This window comes from Dermacentor silvarum, chromosome 1 (genome assembly GCF_013339745.2).
Source record: "Dermacentor silvarum isolate Dsil-2018 chromosome 1, BIME_Dsil_1.4, whole genome shotgun sequence".
NCBI lineage: Eukaryota > Metazoa > Arthropoda > Arachnida > Ixodida > Ixodidae > Dermacentor > Dermacentor silvarum.
Window position 1 is genome coordinate 330,688,466 of NC_051154.1, and position 19,159 is coordinate 330,707,624.

General features: G+C 42.0%; 1 protein-coding gene and 1 long non-coding RNA gene across 3 annotated transcripts in view; both read left to right on the forward strand.

Annotated features, from left to right (window-relative positions):
- The window catches only part of LOC125943252 (PDZ domain-containing protein 11-like), a 52,015-nt gene that overhangs the window by 26,049 nt on the left and 6,807 nt on the right, over nt 1–19,159 (forward strand). The gene's annotated exons all lie outside the window — the stretch shown is intronic.
- Nucleotides 5,693–17,236, forward strand: LOC125942296 (uncharacterized). Of its 2 annotated transcripts, XR_007464974.1 has the most exons (5): nt 5,693–5,853; nt 6,521–6,614; nt 10,013–10,130; nt 11,216–11,480; nt 17,126–17,236. It is a non-coding gene; the product is annotated as an uncharacterized LOC125942296 (long non-coding RNA). The 2 variants fall into 2 exon arrangements; XR_007464975.1 differs by lacking the exon at nt 10,013–10,130.

Below are 19,159 nucleotides of genomic sequence, written 5' to 3' on the forward strand. Positions count from 1 at the left end.
GCTAAATGGTCAGGTAAATCTGCACAATGCACACTATTGTAGTGACTCCAATCCACACTGGGTAAAGCGCACTCGGCGCCAGTACCAGTGGTCGTTCAATGTGTGGTGTGGAATTTACGACGGTGGTATAATTGGTCCCATCTTCTTCGATCAGACATTGACTGGACAGCGTTACGTGGACGAAATCCTTGAAGGGACGGTGGATGGGTTTTGCAGCGAAGTCCCGCTGTCACGTCTTCCACTTCTGTGGTATCAGCAAGATGGGCCGCCAGCACACAGCAGCAGCCGAGCACGAAACTGGCTGAATGCGACTTTTTACACAATGGAGTGCAAGGCACGGGCCTGTTCATTGGTCGGTTAGGTCACCTGGGGTGCAATCTTGTACGCGTTCCAAAATGGAACGGAGCCGGTCCGTTCCATCGAGCCGCACATGATTGGTCAATTTGAACCGTAAGCCGCACACGATTGGTGAATTTGAACTGTGACGATCAAATTGACCAATCGTGTGCGGCTCGATGGAACGGACCGCCTCCGTTCCATTTTGGAACCCGTACAAGATCGCGCCCCTGATCTCTCTACACTATTTCTTTCTGTGGGGTTACATAAAAGATCGTGTTTACGTGACCGAGACGAAGAAGTCAGATGAGCTCATGGCAAGGATAACGGATGTCTGCAGCAGAGTCCCACCCTCGGTCATCAAAAAAGCCATTGAAGATGTGATAAAGTGGGCTCAGTACTGCGTGGCTGCAGAAGGGGACCTATTCGAACACGTCCTATAAGCGGTAGCTATTGTTCAACGGCGCTTACGAATGCACCGATAATAGAGCAACCCTGAGATCTGACTTTTTCCTTTGTTTTTCGCTCACGTCCCGATTGCCAAATTGGAACATTAGGCAGTGGAACATTACTTAATTGAACGCATCGGTTTTGTCTTTTCTCTACACGTGGGTCACTTCCGAGTGTGTTTATTTTACTTTTATTTTTTGCCATGAACATGTTTTGGAAGCACGTACTCATGAAAAATTACGCCCTCACTTTAATTTGGCTTTGGTCCGAAGCAAGCTTCTGGCGCGAAGTATAGCTGCGCATGCACTCCTTCGATGCGGTGCGAGCAGAGCTGGTATTTTGAAATATTCTATGTCTATTTCATTGCGTATTGCGTTTTGCCCGTGATCAGAGCATGGCTTCGACTGCGTTATCAAGGACCATTTTTATCAAGTGGCTCACTCAGCTGTGAGAGACAGATAAGAAGCGTGACGTATAATTGACAGGAAGAAATCGCTGCTATGCCGCGAAACTTGCTGTTGCGGATCCATCCATACCATTGTCAAAGTGATGCGTTGTCTCTTGGGCGGTGCGACAGGCAAAAGCCGTTGCTTTCAATCAGCTTACTTGAGGGCGCTGCTTTATGATGCGGGTGGGAGCGTCGTCACGTGGTATTTTTTTAATATTTCGCGGGGTTTCTTTATCACTTGGAAAAAATGAGTACGCAATTAGTACGGCGCTTAAAATACCGGAGTTAGATGCCCCACGTGGCTGCCTACAAACGGCTCATTGAGACTTTGATAATTAGGACAGTGCTTCTCGATATAGATAATTATTTAAAATTAATTAATTAAATATAGTAATGAAAAAATTACTGGCGGCTACTAAACTGTACTAAAAACAATACACACTAGGTTTGCTTCGCGTAACGCCGTTGCTCTTTTTTTAAATCGTGCTGCGCGATAGCTGGGACACCCTGTATATTTCTCATTCTTTAATAGTTCAAATAACCGATTACACCATCACACCTTAATAACCTTGATTGAAAATACACAACTCCCACCATAGTGCAGCTTCGCTGGTCTTCCATTTCCACCCCATTGGAAGGGCGGACACTTTTCCTTAAGCCCATTGTGTGTTTGCAGGCGGAGGCTACACTGTAAAAAATTTCCGTCAATATACGGAGGATTTCCGTCATTATACGGAAAAATTGCAGTAAGAATACGGAAAATATCTCATTTTCAGAAATACAGCAAAATTTCCGTTAATATAGGAAAGTGCTCCCCGTTTTAAGTTTTACGGATATTTTCCGTAATAAATACGGAAAAATTGCAGTAAGAATACGGAAAATATCTCATTTTAAGAAATACAGCAAAATTTCCGTTAATATAGGAAAGTGCTCCCCGTTTTAAGCTTTACGGTCATTTTTCCGTAATAATACAGTGACTACACTGTTCTGTACGAAACAGACAGAATTCCGTATTTTTGTTATGCGATCATCCGTATTTTTGCAAGGAAAACTATACACGCTGTCTGCGTGAACGCTTGTACTCACAAAGTTTCCTCTAAGAATATTTTATTGCAATGCAAATGGCGCCTGTGTTTGTACTCACGTTTATTTGGTGTCAGCACTATATATATATAGATAAGTTTTAGTGAACAAAGAGCGGTGGCCATACATGACAACGTAAACAAACCTGCGCCGTTCAGGTGCTGGTGCATTGGCAATTACATTGGTGCGCTATGCAAAAATTGTGCGCACTCTAAATCAGTACCGAAACGCAGTATAATGACCACGATTGTCTTTACATTTAACAAGAAATGGCCGCGAAGAGAACTGGCGGCCTATAAATCCAAGTACTGCGGCTATAAATGAAATTTTAGACGGAGAGAAAGAATTAACTCAGGAGTGGAAGGGTTTTACTGAACTGTACCGTATTTGGTTTCAATCGCCCCATAGTATTTGCAAAATATCTCATCTCTGTCAACTGCCATTCATTGACACACCCCCATTACGCATATTCTGCACTGTTCAATTGTTGACAGCGTTGTAAATTTTTGCGGTAAGATGTAATCGCAAGCATTTATTCTTATTTATTTATTTAGATACCCTAAGGGCCCACAGGGGCATTACATAGGGGGGGGGACATAAAGCAGAACACAATTTTCACAAACGAAGGAGCATCGCAGGTGGTAAATTCAGCACTTTGGGGTACAGCAAGTCGTGAAACATATTAACAAGGTAAATATTCTTACAAAATTCACACTCAACGAAGCAAGAACAAAATAGCGAAAGCGAATAAGTGCTCTGGGAGAGAAAAATGTTACTAAAAGTGCTAGGGATTGTAAATACGTTAGTAACGCTGAATAAAATAAGGAAGACTGTGTGTTATCGTGGCAATTCTGGAGGGTAACTGATTCCATTCTTTTATTGATAAGGTTAACGGCGAATTGTTGGACTTTTCCGTCCGGGCAAAGATAGGGTTAACTTTGTAGGCATGATCGATGCGATGTAAAGTATGAGGTGACGGTAAAATGTGTGACCGGGCAAATGATGTGTTGCTGTGATACAGTGTGTGAAAAAAGCATAATCTGGCGAATTTTCTGCGCATTGCGAGTGGCGGCATGTTGAGTGTTTGCTTCAAAGATGAAACGCTTTGAAATCGGGAGTAGGATGACATGATGAATCGCGTTGCTTTATTCTGGACGGCTTCGAGTAGATTGGTAAGGGCGATCTGGTAGGGATGCCAAATGGCTGATGCATATTCCAGGGAGGGACGCACGAAGAAAGTGTACGCTTGAAGCCTGGTGTCCCTGTCGGCCAGATGCAAGCGTCGCTTCAGAAAGCCAAGTTTCTTTTGCGCTTTAGTTGTGATATATTTTATATGGTCAGTCCATGTTAAGCTAGAATTTATGTAGACACCGAGGTATTTAGCCGATGTAACCGAGTTTACTATGCTATTGTTTAAAATATAAGTATTAGTTTGAGACTTTGGAACGGAAGTGAAGTTCAGGTGATTGGTCTTTTCTGTGTTAATTTGCATCTGCCATTTGCAGCACCATTCCGTTAGTTTATTAAGGTCAGATTGCAGTGTTATAATGTCGTTAGGGCTAACCATATATCTCTCTGTAAATCACACAATCATCGGCAAAAAGACGAACTGTTGAATTAATATTTAATGCTATGTCATTAATGTATATCATCAGTGTATCATTTAGCGTTTCATCTTGAAACAAGACCGGCGAGCGCACACTTTCTTGTACGGAATTCTGCTGTACAGTAACAGATGGACGCATTGTGAGTGAAGAACAGAAACGATGGATGGTTAGGCTGCTTGACTCTCGGCATGTTTGAATGGGCAAACTTCCTAATTTGTCGCTGTGTGGTGTATGTTTGTGTGCTCGTCATGTGCCGTCATAGCGCGGGTACACTTGCGCGGAATGTGTTTCACTCGGCTACAAAACTTTGCACGCTGCGGCATCGAACACGCACCAATACGTGTGCAAACTACGGGAAGGTGATCGAAGATGAGGGATATAGCACTGTGTGTACTGTCAAAAGGAAAGAAAGAAAGAAAAAGAAAAAACGTTGTCGCAGTTTCACCTGAAAGGCGAAGCATCAATTGCGATAGCAAATTTGAAGAGAGCTATACGGAGTAATGATAGCAGCTTTATCAGCTGTATAAACTTGGACATGCAGCAGCACCGGCAACACGCAGAACTGTTGTCGACGCCGCCGGCGTTTTTCCCGCGTTCGCTCAAAATGCGTGCGGCGTTGGTGACTGTTGCCGGAGCCTCTGATATAAATAGGCACTTGGTGCCGCAGCTAAACGTTGCCTCCCTTCCCTGCCCCTCCCCCACAGCCTTTCGCGCGTCGGAAGAAGGTACGTTTACTCTACATATATGGTGATTGTAGAGGAGGAAAGAGACGCCTACTTCTGCAGCCCTTAAGGGAGCACAGCGCAGAACGCGCGTTTCTTCTCCGCCGTGCGTTCACTCCCCGTGAAAGCGCGCGTCCCTAGCGCTCTTTCACTCGCACATACAGCGTTCGGCGGCGCGCGGCGACGATTTCATCTCCATTGACGTCATACGGAACCTGACGGCGACGCCGACGGCAGAAATCTGCTTTTGAGTGTCCATATAATTGCTATCGCAATAAAAAACGCCCTGTTCCGAGTTGGCATAATGATTCAACCTTCATTTCTTTTTTAACCCGACATGTAACACCATTTATTACATGAGCTTTATCCGTGGGTAAAAGTAATGGCACAACTCACTATTTGCCCGTTCATTACATGCACCAGCCAGTCCAAATTAACACTATACTAGAGCTTATTGACGCATCGCATTACACTCTAGCACGGCATTGCAACGCTCACCGGACTTTCGTCTGGTTTACTTATCCCTCTTTGTATAGAATGTATACAAAGAGATATCTCTTTGGCAATGTATACAATGTATACAATGCCCTGTGGCAGAGAAAGCGATCTCCTCTTCCAGAGTTCAATTATTTGTCAAGCAATCATTTTACTCTTCCAACAACTACTGCATAAATGGGAAAACGAAACCGATTTTGTTTTGTTCTCCGCGCTCCCAGCACCAGGTGGAACCACGCGCGGCGCTTCCGATCTCGGAGGATGTAACAAGACGAGCGGTTGACGAAGCTGCATTGTGTAGCCAGCCGGTTTATCTTTTTATGTTGTACAGTTTGTTAGTTTACCGTAAATATGTCTTGATTTGTACCCAAGAGTGGATCAAGGCCCTATGGAACAGAGATTGACGCATCGTGAGCGAAGAACAGACGCGATGGATGGTTAGGCTGCTTGACTCTCGGCTGTACGACTCTCGGCATGTTAGGACTGGCAAAGTTTCGAATTTGTCGCGGTGTGGTGTACGCTTCTGTGCTCGTCAAATGCCGTCAGAGCGCGGGGATGTTTGAACGGAATGTGTCCCTTCGTCTACAAAACTCTGCACGCTGCGGCATCGAAGTCCTGTGTACGGGTGCACGTATGCGCTTGGATACGGGATAGCCTGCCCTCAACGGATGTTCAACAGTGTACGCACGCTGCGCGTACGCGTACGTATGAGGTAAGCCCGTTGTAATTCTATTTGTTCGGTTTGCATAGTGTAGCTGTTTAGATGATGTGTGGTAAGCTGGCGTGGCGAACAGAACTATTTGTTTTTCAAAAGGCCAGTAAACAGCGTCACAGGGCAAAAATGGCGCGTGAATGGGAAAAAAGGATCACATAATTTCACATCGATCTCCATAGTAGCGCGATCGAAATTTTTCGTGTGGCGCGTATAACCTATTGCTCATGCGCGTTAAAAACTTAGAATAAGAGTGCATTCAGTTGCGCACATAATTCCTATTGACGCTTGTACTGTCACTATACGTGCGATAGTCGCCTCCTTGTTTGCATGCATTTACATTGTAGTTACCAAAAAAAAAGTGTTAGCTCTGCTGTGTCTTTCCTTGGTGCAACTGCTTGTGGTGCAGCAAGACGTTTTGCTTCTAATGATGTCTGGGCAATCCAAGCGTTCGTGTCGTGTAGCTAGCTGTAAATGTATCAGTTGCAAAAAAAATTGTACATGCCAGAGAAGCAAATGCAATCAATATAGACTGTATTTTATAAATCCTTCAGTTCAACTGCTTCAGCAGAAAGTAGATATGCATGAAAATCAGATGATTGTGCTGATGCTTAGCAAGAACAGGGTAACATAACATTACTGATTCAATATTTTCTTTTACTGAAAGACTAGTTGCTGGTGTCCTGCTGGAGCTGAGAAGAGATCTGCTGCCTGCCATGAGACCATGTCTCTCAAGTTACCGCAATATTGTTGCCTTCAAAGTAAGTGGATTTGTTTCTCTCAGCATTTTACTACCAACCTGCATCATGGCAATTCACTTAGCTGTGTAGGTGATCACTGTTAGTGACATTGGAGTGCTGGTGGACAAGCACCCTTTGAATGTTACAACACACAGCTGTGGCAATATGTGAAGCTGTTAATATACAGAGTGTCCCAACTATGATGCATAAATATTTTTTAAAATAAAGATGCCACGTAGCTGGACAAAACCAAGTTATTATGTTTGCCATTGCTTGGAGATACTGAGAATATTCTTTGCATTCTGCCTAATTAGATCATTAGTCTTAATTAATCAACCTCTCAATTACTCTAATCAGATGAAAAGTGTAAATGAGGAAATTGTAGAACACCATGAACAACTCCTGATACAGCATCCTGTTGTGCAAAAAGTGCTACATATAAGTGTTCTTCCGAGCGGGAAAGAAGCTCGCGAATACACATAAAATTGCCGCATGAATGGCCGCTCGAGGCTCTTTGCGTGTATTCGTGGCTTTCTTTCACGCTCAGAAAAACTTTCATGTAGCACATATTTCATGTAATTATAATATGTGAGAAGTTGATTAAATAATTTACACTTAATTATGCAATTAGGCAGAATGCAAAAAAAGTGAGTATCTCCAGGTGATGGCAAACTTTACCTTGATTGTGTCCAGATACGTAGCATTTGCATATTTTCAAACCTTTGTGTGTTGGGATGCCCCGTATAAGCCAGATTTGTTTCTCCAAGTTAATATACTGATGACATTCGATTGTGGTCTAGCAGGCAAAAATGCTAAACAGGAAGAAATATTAATTTGCTCTTGGTAGGTTGTTCAAGCAAATCAGCCAAGTTGTTACACATGAAATGCGGCATTTGTAGGTGTGTTCCGCAACACTGCAGCCCTGCAGCCCTAAATAACTTTTGAGTAAAGTGCTACTACTATAATTTCTCTAAAGCATGCAGCAAGGTTCAGCATTCCAGGAGGCTGGCATCAAGAGAGATCTATTTATATGAATTTCATATGTGAAAATGAGGTGTTATTGTTTGGATGACTGTATAAACTTATGCTTTAATTCCAGTCTTGCATGAGGCAGACTTGGACGGGAAAATTGATTTCTTTTGGGCAATGTGGTACAAATGCATGGGGTAATGCTTGTATGCATACACATTACATCCCTATTGCTTAGCCAAGGGGTGCCCCTGCGTGTTAAAATTTACAGGGCTCAGATTGAAGAATGTCAACTTTTGTAAAATCAACTACACCTTTTAGATTATGAGATTACAATTATTGCATACCGTCATAGTGTGGTATATGGGCTGAATGTTTTTCACTTTGTCTATAAAACCCTGCACACTGCGTCATCATGAAAATTTATTCTATGTAAAACAAGCGATGCTGCTTGCCGATTTAAGCAAATATAAGGCAACTTTTCTAGGAATGTTTCTGGCCTTGTAATGTACTTCATGTTATATTCTTTAAGACTATAAAGCAGATTGTTCTTCTGCACATTTTCTGGAAACTTAAACTGCGGCGATCTAAACCACTTGGCAACAATGCTGTGATCGCTACCGCGTGTGGAGCAAACGCAGCTTTGCCTTGTTCAATTGTGTCGCGGGCACTTCTGAAGCGCTGCCTATTTAGTAAATAATCTTGGTGGCATGGAAGCGCCATCTGCTTCTATGCATTGCTTTGTTTTCTTGTGGCATCACGTCACATTATAATCGTAATATTTTTTTTTCGTTTTCTGAGAGTCTCATATTGCCCCCCCTCATCATGCTGTCATTGTGGTTGCATTATTTATGTGCAAATATTTATGTATAGATGACCACTGCTCCAAGTTCCATTTTATCGCAAAGTAAGCTACGAATACCCAAGGAATTATGTATAGCAAAATACCAAAGTCAAATTGCCGAACACAACCAAGGAGACTCAGTGCACAGTCTCTCACCAGATTGCATTGGTCATGCAAAGGTGCACAGCATACCTCTTTATTACTTGCTGAACAAGCTGTGAGAAAACTGAATATTTATGTAGCTTCAATTAAGTGCTATCAGCCATTACTTCTGCCCTCGGCAATTGTGGACTATTATCACGGCTTTTCTTTTTCTAACTCATTTTGCTTATTATAGAGGGATTACTGCCTGTGTTCATAGGAAATAAATCACATGGGCAATCAAACGCCAAGAATGTATAAACTTGGAACATTGATTGTGCAGTTTGATGGTTCAGAATAAGTAGAAATACAGCATAAAAACTTAACTTTTACTTGAAACAACAATAGAGCATACAGTAACCATACGTGCCTGCTGTAGCCCCTGTGCCAAGTAAATTTCAATTCTCCTTTTTGCATCCTATCAGAGCGCTGGTAACATGTTTCACATTTCTGTCAGCCAACTAACCTGTCTTGTAACAGTAAAAATGTGCCAACTGTGTTTTTTAACAACATGCTAGAATATGCAGGCAGTTCGCTTAGAAAACTAAAGCCATAGAATCAATACAGTGATGCGACTTTCGGTTTGCATGTCACAGGTTGAGAAAAATAAGGTGGGAGCTGTTTCCAATGTTCCGACTAGATAGCAAAGCTAGCATAAAAGGTTGCACACCACTGAGCTCTACTATGGGGGGCTGGATAGCGCATTGAGCGCCTTCGACTGAAGCCAACCTTGTCCCAGAAGTTGGTACTTCACGACTTTGCTGTGGCATTTCACCTGCACAGGAGTGCGGCATTTCTGCTATAATGCTTGCCCTTTGTGCCGCAAGCTACCGAAGCAATCCAGAGAAGTATTTCGAGAAGACGTCCAGAATTTTCCATCACAGCACTGACAGCATCGCTAACATGAGTGGCACGTGCTGAAAACACTTGTCAATCAGAAAATGCTTTCTGTAAGAAAAACTTATCACGTACGGGTTCAGAACATCGTAACAGCTCTCACCAGACATGTGGAGACATCGCCTAGATGTGGAAAACCACGAAAATTTTTATGGCAGCAATATTGTGCAACGGCACACACTAGTAAGTGCAGCGTATGCCCTACTTTTGGGACAAGCCGCTGCACGACACTGCATTTCCGCTGGCTTCATCTACCCCTGGCTCTGGGCAGCGAAGCGGCATCCAGCAAAACATAGTAGAGATCAGTGGTGCACATAGTATTTTATGTCCCCTTTCTCGATGCCAGCTGAACACACGGTAACTGTTTCCAAAGCAGAAAAACTAAGGGCAAGGGCTCTGTACACATTGCATCGTAATGTGGCTGATGCTTGGGCAAAGCAAATACTGTGCATGGTAGATTTGTGTGAGGCAAGCTAGGAGTCAAAAAGCCTGCTGCATACTAGCAAATGACCAACATATTGTTGCATGTTGAAATTCTTTTTTTATTCCTCATCACTCATTTGTGTAGGGGAGACGGCTCTCACAACTGGAGAAGCCTGGGAAGCATGCAGTACTCCACAAAACCAGTTTCAACGTAAAATGTGTCTGCATCTCATAATTTCATGGCTGCAAGAGTGAGCCCAATGGTAAACACATCTGAGTGTTCATGATGTCATGCATTATCCACTTTATCTGCACGTCATACCTATCCTGACAAAGCTGATATTGCCTTTAGAGAAATTGTAGATGTTGTGAGCTTGCATTTCAGAACGCACAACAAGCTTAACACGTACAACACCAGAACAATTTGTTGAGAATTTCGGATCAGGAATCTTCGAAGCACAATTTGTTTAGTGGTGTTAAGATTCTGCTTAAGGTTGTTGATTATTACATTCATATAGTGTTCAAGCATTGCTGTAACAACATTCTTCGCTTGGAGTATAGTACTCCAAGCGAAGAATGCCACCAGAACGCCACAAGAAATGCCACCAGCTCCACATGAGCTGGTGGCATTTTGCTCCATATTCAAAAACTGGTTTCTTCTTCAGTTGAGATTTTCAAGTTTGCATTCTTTATTAGCTGTTGTATGTGACCTATCCTAAATGTTTGAATAGTGAACACAACGTGACCTTTTTGATTGATTTTGTGGATTGTACACCCTTGCTGCAAACAATTTGAGATGATAACTGTTTCCGCCTTAATGAAAAATAATTGCTTGAAGCAGCCATAGCCACCAATAATACTAGCATGACACGATTATGAAAGTTGTGATGTACTTTGATTTATAATGTTTTTAAACATATGGAGCTCTGCCTGTGGTGTAAATGGGTTCCTGATATCCATTCGTGATGCAAGAATTTGAAGAATAAACTGAAGCAAGAATGTTTACTTACTTTTCAAGAGAAGCTCATGGCAATTTCCTCATGAAAAGTAAAATAACTAGAAATAACTTTACTGAGCTGAGAAGAGTGCTACAATTGTCTCATTCGAATAGTGCCATATACAGAAGCTACAACAAATGTTAATTTATTTTGGTTGCATTTGTATATATGGTCTTGTCACGTGTTGCAAGCTGTATTCAGAATGGCCACAGCTCAGTCATGATTGTGGCATTGTGCAATGAAGTACCGCTGGCATCACCCGGAAAGTGTCGCAAAGTTACAAATACAACTTTGAATGGGTTGTTTTAGGAAAAAAGACTTAGCTCAGCAAATTATCCTTTTTTATGCAGCCTGTCGAGACAAGGTTTCTGTACATGGCCATGGCGCTCAAGGAAGAAACCGAGACTGTAGACTACCAACGTTCATTCCTGTTCCGGCAAAGACGGGCCAGCAGTGACCAGCAGGATTTTACAAAGTGAACTCATCACAGCTTGAGCCACTCCATGCCACAAGCAGTTGCTCCTCGAGCCACCGTGCAAAGGTTCCTTGGGGCACAAGTCCAACTCGGCGCCACAACCTTTCTTCTGCAGTTTTTCTACCTACTTAGCTAACCAGGTGGGTCAAAGATGGCAGAGGGAAAGGGAATCACAGCTTTAAGCATAGAACCTGCTGAAGCTTAATGCAGTTTGAGAGTGAACAGTAAACGAGAAATAGGTGGAGAGAAATAGGACACCTCTTCTCCCTCAGAGAATTGGCAGTGAAAAAAAAACAGCTTATGAAGGCTTGAATATTGGTCGGAATAATTTGGCATAGGTAGGATAATGACTATGAATGTTTCTGGCAAAGGTAGTGGTAGTAGGCTGAATAATCAAGGAGTTTAAATATAGATTAGAAAACAAATTTCATTACACTACCAGAATTTTAAATCATCCCAATAATTCTTTTAATTGATGGTTTATGCGTGTTGAGCGTCAATGCTTCTTGATGCCTGCTTCTTGCTGAGATCATTCTTATGCTGCATAATTCACCTGTTCAAGTTCCATGTTTCTCCCGTCCAAGCAAATTTACATTCATCACAAGAAAACTTATAGATGATTTCCAGAAACTTGCTGATTAAATGAGAGAGCAGCATGCACCCCAGGCTTTCTTACATATGCGTTCAAGAGCCTCAGATCTCGTGAATGTTAGACATACTCCTGCTGAGCAAGTTCTTGGTATCATCTACAAGGTCATTTCAGAATATGAGTTTGCTTAATTTGGAGAAACAGTCGATCGAAGACATGTCAAGCGATATCGCTGTCGATGCATCTACATTCCAACTGAAATAAAAGTAAATATAGCACCAAATGCAAGAATTATTGGGATGATGCCATTCTTGCAGTGGAATGAAATCCTTCTAATCTAAATATGCAATCCAAATAATTCAGACTACTAAATACTTCCAAAGGGGTTGCATCGTGAATTATGCATGTTGTATTCCGTAGTTTCTTACTATAAGATGCTTAAACAGCAGAGAAAACATTAAGAGCTGAGTACTTAATACTTTATATTGCTCCATAAATCAGTTTCCCTGCCAACATCAGCGTCCCGCGCTAATAATGTTTGGGAGAATGTGTGAAACAAGGCACCTGACCCATAGGGTAGTGCTGTTCACTTTGTTTGGGAATGAAGGTCATACTGTACATGTATGTGATAGCCATACGTGTCATTACCTTTAAAAAAAGGAAGCAAAACTGTGAGTCTGCCTAAGTGGAACAGATTCATTAAAAATGTTTTGTGCATAAACAAACAAGGACGAAGAAAAGGAGCAACACAAGCACGATCCCGTTCTAACAACTGGTTTTATTTTCGAAGAACCATTTACTTAAGAACCCAGATCTGTGCTATCCAGTCAACACAACACATCAATAGCGTATATAACAACACTTTTGATAAAAATGCCACGGATAAGCGCGACCCAGTCAACATAAAAACAGCAATGCGCATTAAACAAGCACTTAAGATGAAAAGACAGGAGCGAATATAGCAGTGAAACAGTAGGATGACTGATGCATTTTTCCTTTAGTTTTGCATTCCAGTGCGCTTCCACAATTTCTCGCGATTTGATTTCGATGCCTAAACAATATGGAGGTGCTTCTAAGTCAAGGTGAGCACGCATGTTCTTGACAAAGCATAGCCAAATGCTTACTAGGGCCAGCTTTCAGACTGGACAAGTGTTCCCTTAGTCTCGTGTTAACGCATCTTGCAGTCTGCACTACGTACACATGACCTCATGTCGTAGGAACCTGATACACAACTTTCTTCGCGCAATGAAGAAATTGGTTCTCACGCAGATTTTTAATACTGCATTCTTTCTTTGCATCACCCTTACTTTCTAACTTACTTTTTATCCTAGAACACACACTACCTCTTGTTTTTTGCCGAAAGCACCACTTTTACTTCGTAACTCCCAGCCACCTTTTTAAGTCTGTGTGAAAGGCCATGCACATATGGAATCACTGAAACCTTGAAAGCTAATTCTTTCTGCCTTACATTTTTTGTGCATAGTTCCTTATCCTGTTCAAGTTTTTTCATTAGTCTAGCGCATGACACCAGCATCACAGCGAGCAGGTACCCGGCCTCTCTCAACTGATCAACTTGCTCAAGAAAGGCAATGTTTACAGTGCGGTAACACGACTTCAACAATGCTGAGTGGCAACATGAAATGACTGTGCCATTCTTTACAAGCCTGGAATTGCTTGAGGCATAGTTCATGTAGCTTGTTAACAAGAAACTGTAGCTTCTTATCTACCAGTACTTGCAAAGTAAAATTTAAGCCCTTGCAAAGGCTTCTACTACTATTGAAGGCTTGACTTTTACTTCGGAAGTACCGGTAGATAACAAGCTACAGTTCCTTTATGTCAAGTTAGAAATTCTACCAGAACATGTGTGTTGGTCATTCACGCCCCGAGCTGGAAAACCGCTAATGAACTATGCCTAAAACCATTGCAGGCTTGTGAAGAATGGCATAGTCAGTTCATGTTGCCGGTCAGCATTGTTGAAGTCGTGTTCCGCACAGTAAACATTGCCTTTCTTGAGCAAGTTGATCGGTTGAGAGAGGCCGGGTAGGTGCCTGCTCGCTGTGATGCTGGCGCCATGTGCTAGACTTAAGAAAAACTTAAACAGGATAAAGAACTATGCACAAAATAACAAAGCCAGAAAGAATTAGCTTCCAAGGTTTCAGTGATTCCGTATGTGCATGGCCTTTCACACAGACTTAAAAAGGTGGCTGGGAGTTATGAAGTAAAAGTGGTGTTTTCGGCTAAAAACAAAAGAGGTAATGTGTGTTCTAGAGTAAAAAGTAAGTTAGAAAGTAAGGGTGATGCAAAGAAAGAATGTAGTATTAAACATCCGCATAAGAACCAATTTCTTGATTGTGCGAAGAATGTTGAGTATCAGGTTTGTATGACATGTGGTCATGTGTACGTAGGGCAGACTGCAAGATGCATTAACACAAGACTAAGGGAACACTTGTCCAGTCTGAAAGGTGGCCCTAGTAAGCATTTCGCCATGCATTGTCAAGAACATGCGTGCTCACCTTGTCTTAGAAGCACTGGCACATTGTTCAGGCAACGAAATCAAACCGCGAGGGAAATTGTGGAAGTGCACTGGATTGCAAAACCAAAGTAAAAATGCATCAGTCATCCTTCTGTTTCATTGCTAGATAAAGAGAATTCGCTCCTGTCATCTTATCCTTAACATAGTTTCATCTTAAGTGCTCGTTTTATGTGCATTGCTGTTTTTATGTTGACGGGGTCGCGCTGATCCGTGGCATTTTTATCACACGTGTTGTTATATGCGCTGTTGATGTGTCCTGTTGATTGGATTGAGCAGATCTCTGGGTTCTAAGCAAATGGTTCTTCGTCCTTGTTTGTTTGCGCGCAGAAAATTTTATTAATAAAAAGAGTTTTTCAAAACTGTAAGGAGGTTTTTACTGTGTGCAGTTTAAACAAAAGAAAAAAGCTTCACAGCTGTTACTAAATGCACTCTCCAGAGCTTTACACTATGCAGCTGTACTAGTTTACACAGAATACACGTCACCTCTCGTCACGGCCCAGGTGGCTATTCAGGTTTTTCAAAGGTGTTTCATTGTATGGGACGGCACATACAGCATCACTTATTTGCAAGATATTGCATTCCAATTCTGTCATATGAGATAAATTCATTAGAGAGTTTTAAATTGCCCTAAATGTATTACAGCTGTGGACCAGTACACTGGCAGTAGCTTGCAGTAACTATAGCTTGGGGAATATAAATGCAACTGCCATGTTATGTGTACCTGCTGTGCACAGGCATCGGCCACAGAAATCTTTAGGGTACACTAGTTTCTTCTATTTTGGAGTACGCATCCTCTACCAGATTAAAATGTGAAGTGGATTGTCATTTGCGGCGTATACTCCTGCGTAAACTTTATAACCATTTCTCCTCATCTGCTCTACAGATCATTGTTACTACAACTGCAAAAGCAGGGTGCCTGTTTACAGCACCTGTAGAGAGCAAAGTCGGCGAATCTTGAATGAATAATCATATAATTTTAGTATTTTCCAGCAAAGTTAACACTTTGTGTCTTCCACTGTGGTGTTTTTCAAATTCTAAGGTTGGCACATGTGCACAAGGTTTCACTACAGTATGTCATTTTGCAGGAAAAAGTGTATTTGCGCGTGATGTTCTGCTGCACAGAATGTCATGAGTTTTCTTATGTGTCGGTCACCATCTCGCAAACTGCTCATTTCGGAGTTGGAAGGCAACATTAAGACGAAGTACATTTAATGTTCGAAAAAAAAAGGATGTGCCCTCTGATCCCCTTATTTTCGATGGGGGCGAAATGCGAAAACACCCGTCTACTTAGATTTAGGTGCACGTTAAAGAATCCCAGGTGGTCCAAATTTCCGGAATCCCCCACTATGGCGTGCCTCATAATCAGATCGTGGTTTTGGCACGTAAAACCCCATAATTTAACTTTTTTGATCTCCTTATTCTCCTCACTTGATGCCTAGTGTTCTAATAGCATGATCGACACGATGACCATCAATGTGATGTGCAATTATTGTGTATTGGGGGCCAGGGTACATTCATTTTAGCAGCTTTTTCGGTTGACTTGAATCAGTATTGTAGAATGCTGTTTGCTTCTTTTACTCATTGTTACCAAATATCACTTTTGACTGCGGCAACAAGTATAAAGTTGTGTGCTAGCACTCCTGCCAACCGATATAACTTGAAGGCTTCTGTGATAAAAAAAACAGCTAATGATTTCCCAAGAGCTAAGGTCCAGTGAGACCAATAAATTTTAAGCTAATACTTGTGGATGGTACTGCTGAATGAATGCCCATCCAGTAGGACGGTCCATACCATTTTCTTCCATAAAATTACATTGAAGATTTGAACAGAATCTGAACGTAGACTTGTCTGCAAAGTGATCCATTTCCTTATCCAAGTAATACAGCTTCAGCAGGAAGACTGAAATTTCAAGTCGTCAGTAGTGGCATGAACATACAGTAAACAGTGCTAAACTTTTCCCTATCTTGCACCTTTTATCATTTCCCGTCCCATTTTTTTTCACAGGCTGTTCTTTACTATTTATGGTCATACCCAGTTTAATTTGGTGTCCTTACTTATTTATTATTTGACCAATATCTTTTTTTCTTTATCGGATCTTGATGAAATGTTTATTGATAACGTACCTTAATTTACCATTTCCACTGATCTTAAACAGACACATCATGTTAAAAGTTTATTTTGCCTAACTCTTCATTGCTTTTTTTTGCCAAATGTCCAAACAGTTTATTTTAATTCCTATGTTGATTTCTGGGAAGAATAGGTCTACTAGGTCTACAGATCGTTTTCTGTTTAGGTCATCCCTACTCATTGTAACAACTTACAGCAGTGCCCCTACACACTCCATCACAATCACTGCGAAACACACCCTTCCTACCTTTATTTTAACACTTTGGTTTCTCTTGACCTACTATATGCACCAGATGAGGGTAGGGGCGAGTGAGCTATGCACATCAAAAACCACTGCCAAGGAAAACAGCTGCTGCCCTGAGGACACGTATCTGTCGAAATGTTGGCTACAGCAATATCCCTTGTTTTGACAATGTTGAACCACGTTCATGGTTTTTTAATACTTCAGTTACCGCTTTGTTGTGTTCTGTGATTGTCTTTTGTTGCCACTTCCTTTAGGATGGAAATTCACCAATATTATTTGTTTCTCCTAACAGCAGCAAGTTTATCCTTGCAAGGCATGTGGGAACAGCTTTCACCAGGAAAAGTACAAGACGAGTGGTCGAAGAAAATAAAATTGCTTCTGTGATCTAAAGTACTTGACGAATAAAATTTTGCACTTATTTGTATATATGTCGTGCAATTCATTCATATCACAAAAAGCAGTGTTTGATCTTTTGAGCTATTTCAATGTGTTGGCCAGACAGTTTTCTCCATAGCGACCTGCGGCTTCTGCAATGAGCTGCATTCATGACATTTGCATTAAAGGATATGTACTATCGGGGACAAAAGTGCCCAGGACGTGCGAGTGTCGACCAAATTGCATCTCTGCACTATCAGCCGCTATCATCTGCGTTGCAGACCACTTTCCGAATGCAAATGTTAGCGTGGCTGATCCCAGCAGAAAGTGCACCATTAAAATTCGGTCGTCATTCGCACATTTTGGGCACTTCTGTCCCCAATAGTACATTCTCTAAATAATCAATATGCTCTGTAAAACATAATGCATGAAACACCTCTATTTTAACGATTGGACCGTATAGTACAGATTTAGCATACGGAGCCTTTTTATTTCTGAGTACGGAAACACCTGTATGTTAACGGTTTGACCGTATAGTAGAGATTCAGCATACAGAGTCTTTTGTTTTCTGGATACAGAAACACCTGTATTTTAACGGTTGGACCGTATAGTACAAATTCAGCCTACGGAGCCTTTCGTTTCCTGGATACGAAAATACCTGTATTTTAACGGTTGGACCGTATACTACAGATTCAATATACAGCGCCTTCCGTTTTCTGAATACGGAAAGCACCTGTACATTAACGGTCGAACCATACGATTCAGCATACAGAGTCTTCCGTTTTCTGAATACATAAGCACTCGTATTTTGTAATACGCTCTCTATTTTTACGGTTGTCCGTTCCACGGAAATGACCGTTCTTTACTTACGGAAAGTGTTCGGTCACAAATTACCAGCAGATTTGCCGTAAAACCAAAGCAATTTTTTTTACAGTGTACCCCTCCTTTTATTGCGACAGCAATTATACGGACGCTCGAGGCGCATTCTCGTCCCGCCGCTGCCGCAGCCATCGTCGGGCTCTCTCGCTAGTGACCCTGTTCGCGGCGATCCCGTGGGCTCTGCCATGTTTGATCACGTGGTGACGCGTCAACTGCCTCCGTTGCCTCCTTGCTTGTAATTGTAATGGTTTTGCTCTGTGTATTTTATTTGGCAAATATTTTGAAGCAGCGGCTTGTCAGTTTCTGACACAGTGAAGTTCCTCGGTGCGGCCACTATCTCATTATTTTCTGCCTAATCGCTCGCGGGTGTGCTAAGTTCCGATAGATTTGTTCTTGCTGCGCACAAGGCTTGAAACGTAGCTGTTCTGCACATTGTAATACCTTGTAGCAAATGCGTATTATCGCGAGTAACTTGCTTACTCTTGTGGACCTTCACGAAACATTCAGCTTCGACCATTCGTGCGCTATTGATGTAGTATCGTCACTTACTGTGCGTATATAGTGCGCATATTTTCAAGTGTGCGCCCATTAACGTATTCTTGACACGTTGGCGAAAGAGTGGATGTAAGTTTTCGTACTGGTTGGGGTAGATGTCCGTAAATACTTTGTGCGAAACCTACTATGACAGGAGGCGCCGCTACTCCCATTATCATTGTTTAAAGAGCAGTACTCACTCTTGCCGACGTACCGGGGCTGAAGCCCTTTCTTTGAAGGTTAGCAATACAACGCAGGCGGATGATCCAATTTGTGTATCCTCGAGGAGAGCCGTACATGTCGAAGTGCCGGAACCACGTACGGACAATTGCAGCAGCGGTCCGCGAATTGGCCCCACATATTCATTACATTGCCTAATATGATAGTCACTATTTTTGCAGCCAACTACTGCATACGTCTTCAAACCAGAGGATTCAAACCAGAGTGAATAGAGAACAGTGCATTAGCGAAAACTCAGTAGCATTTCCGACAGCTGATCGCACAGAAGCAAGGTAGAAGTTGTAATGGTTTCGTATTC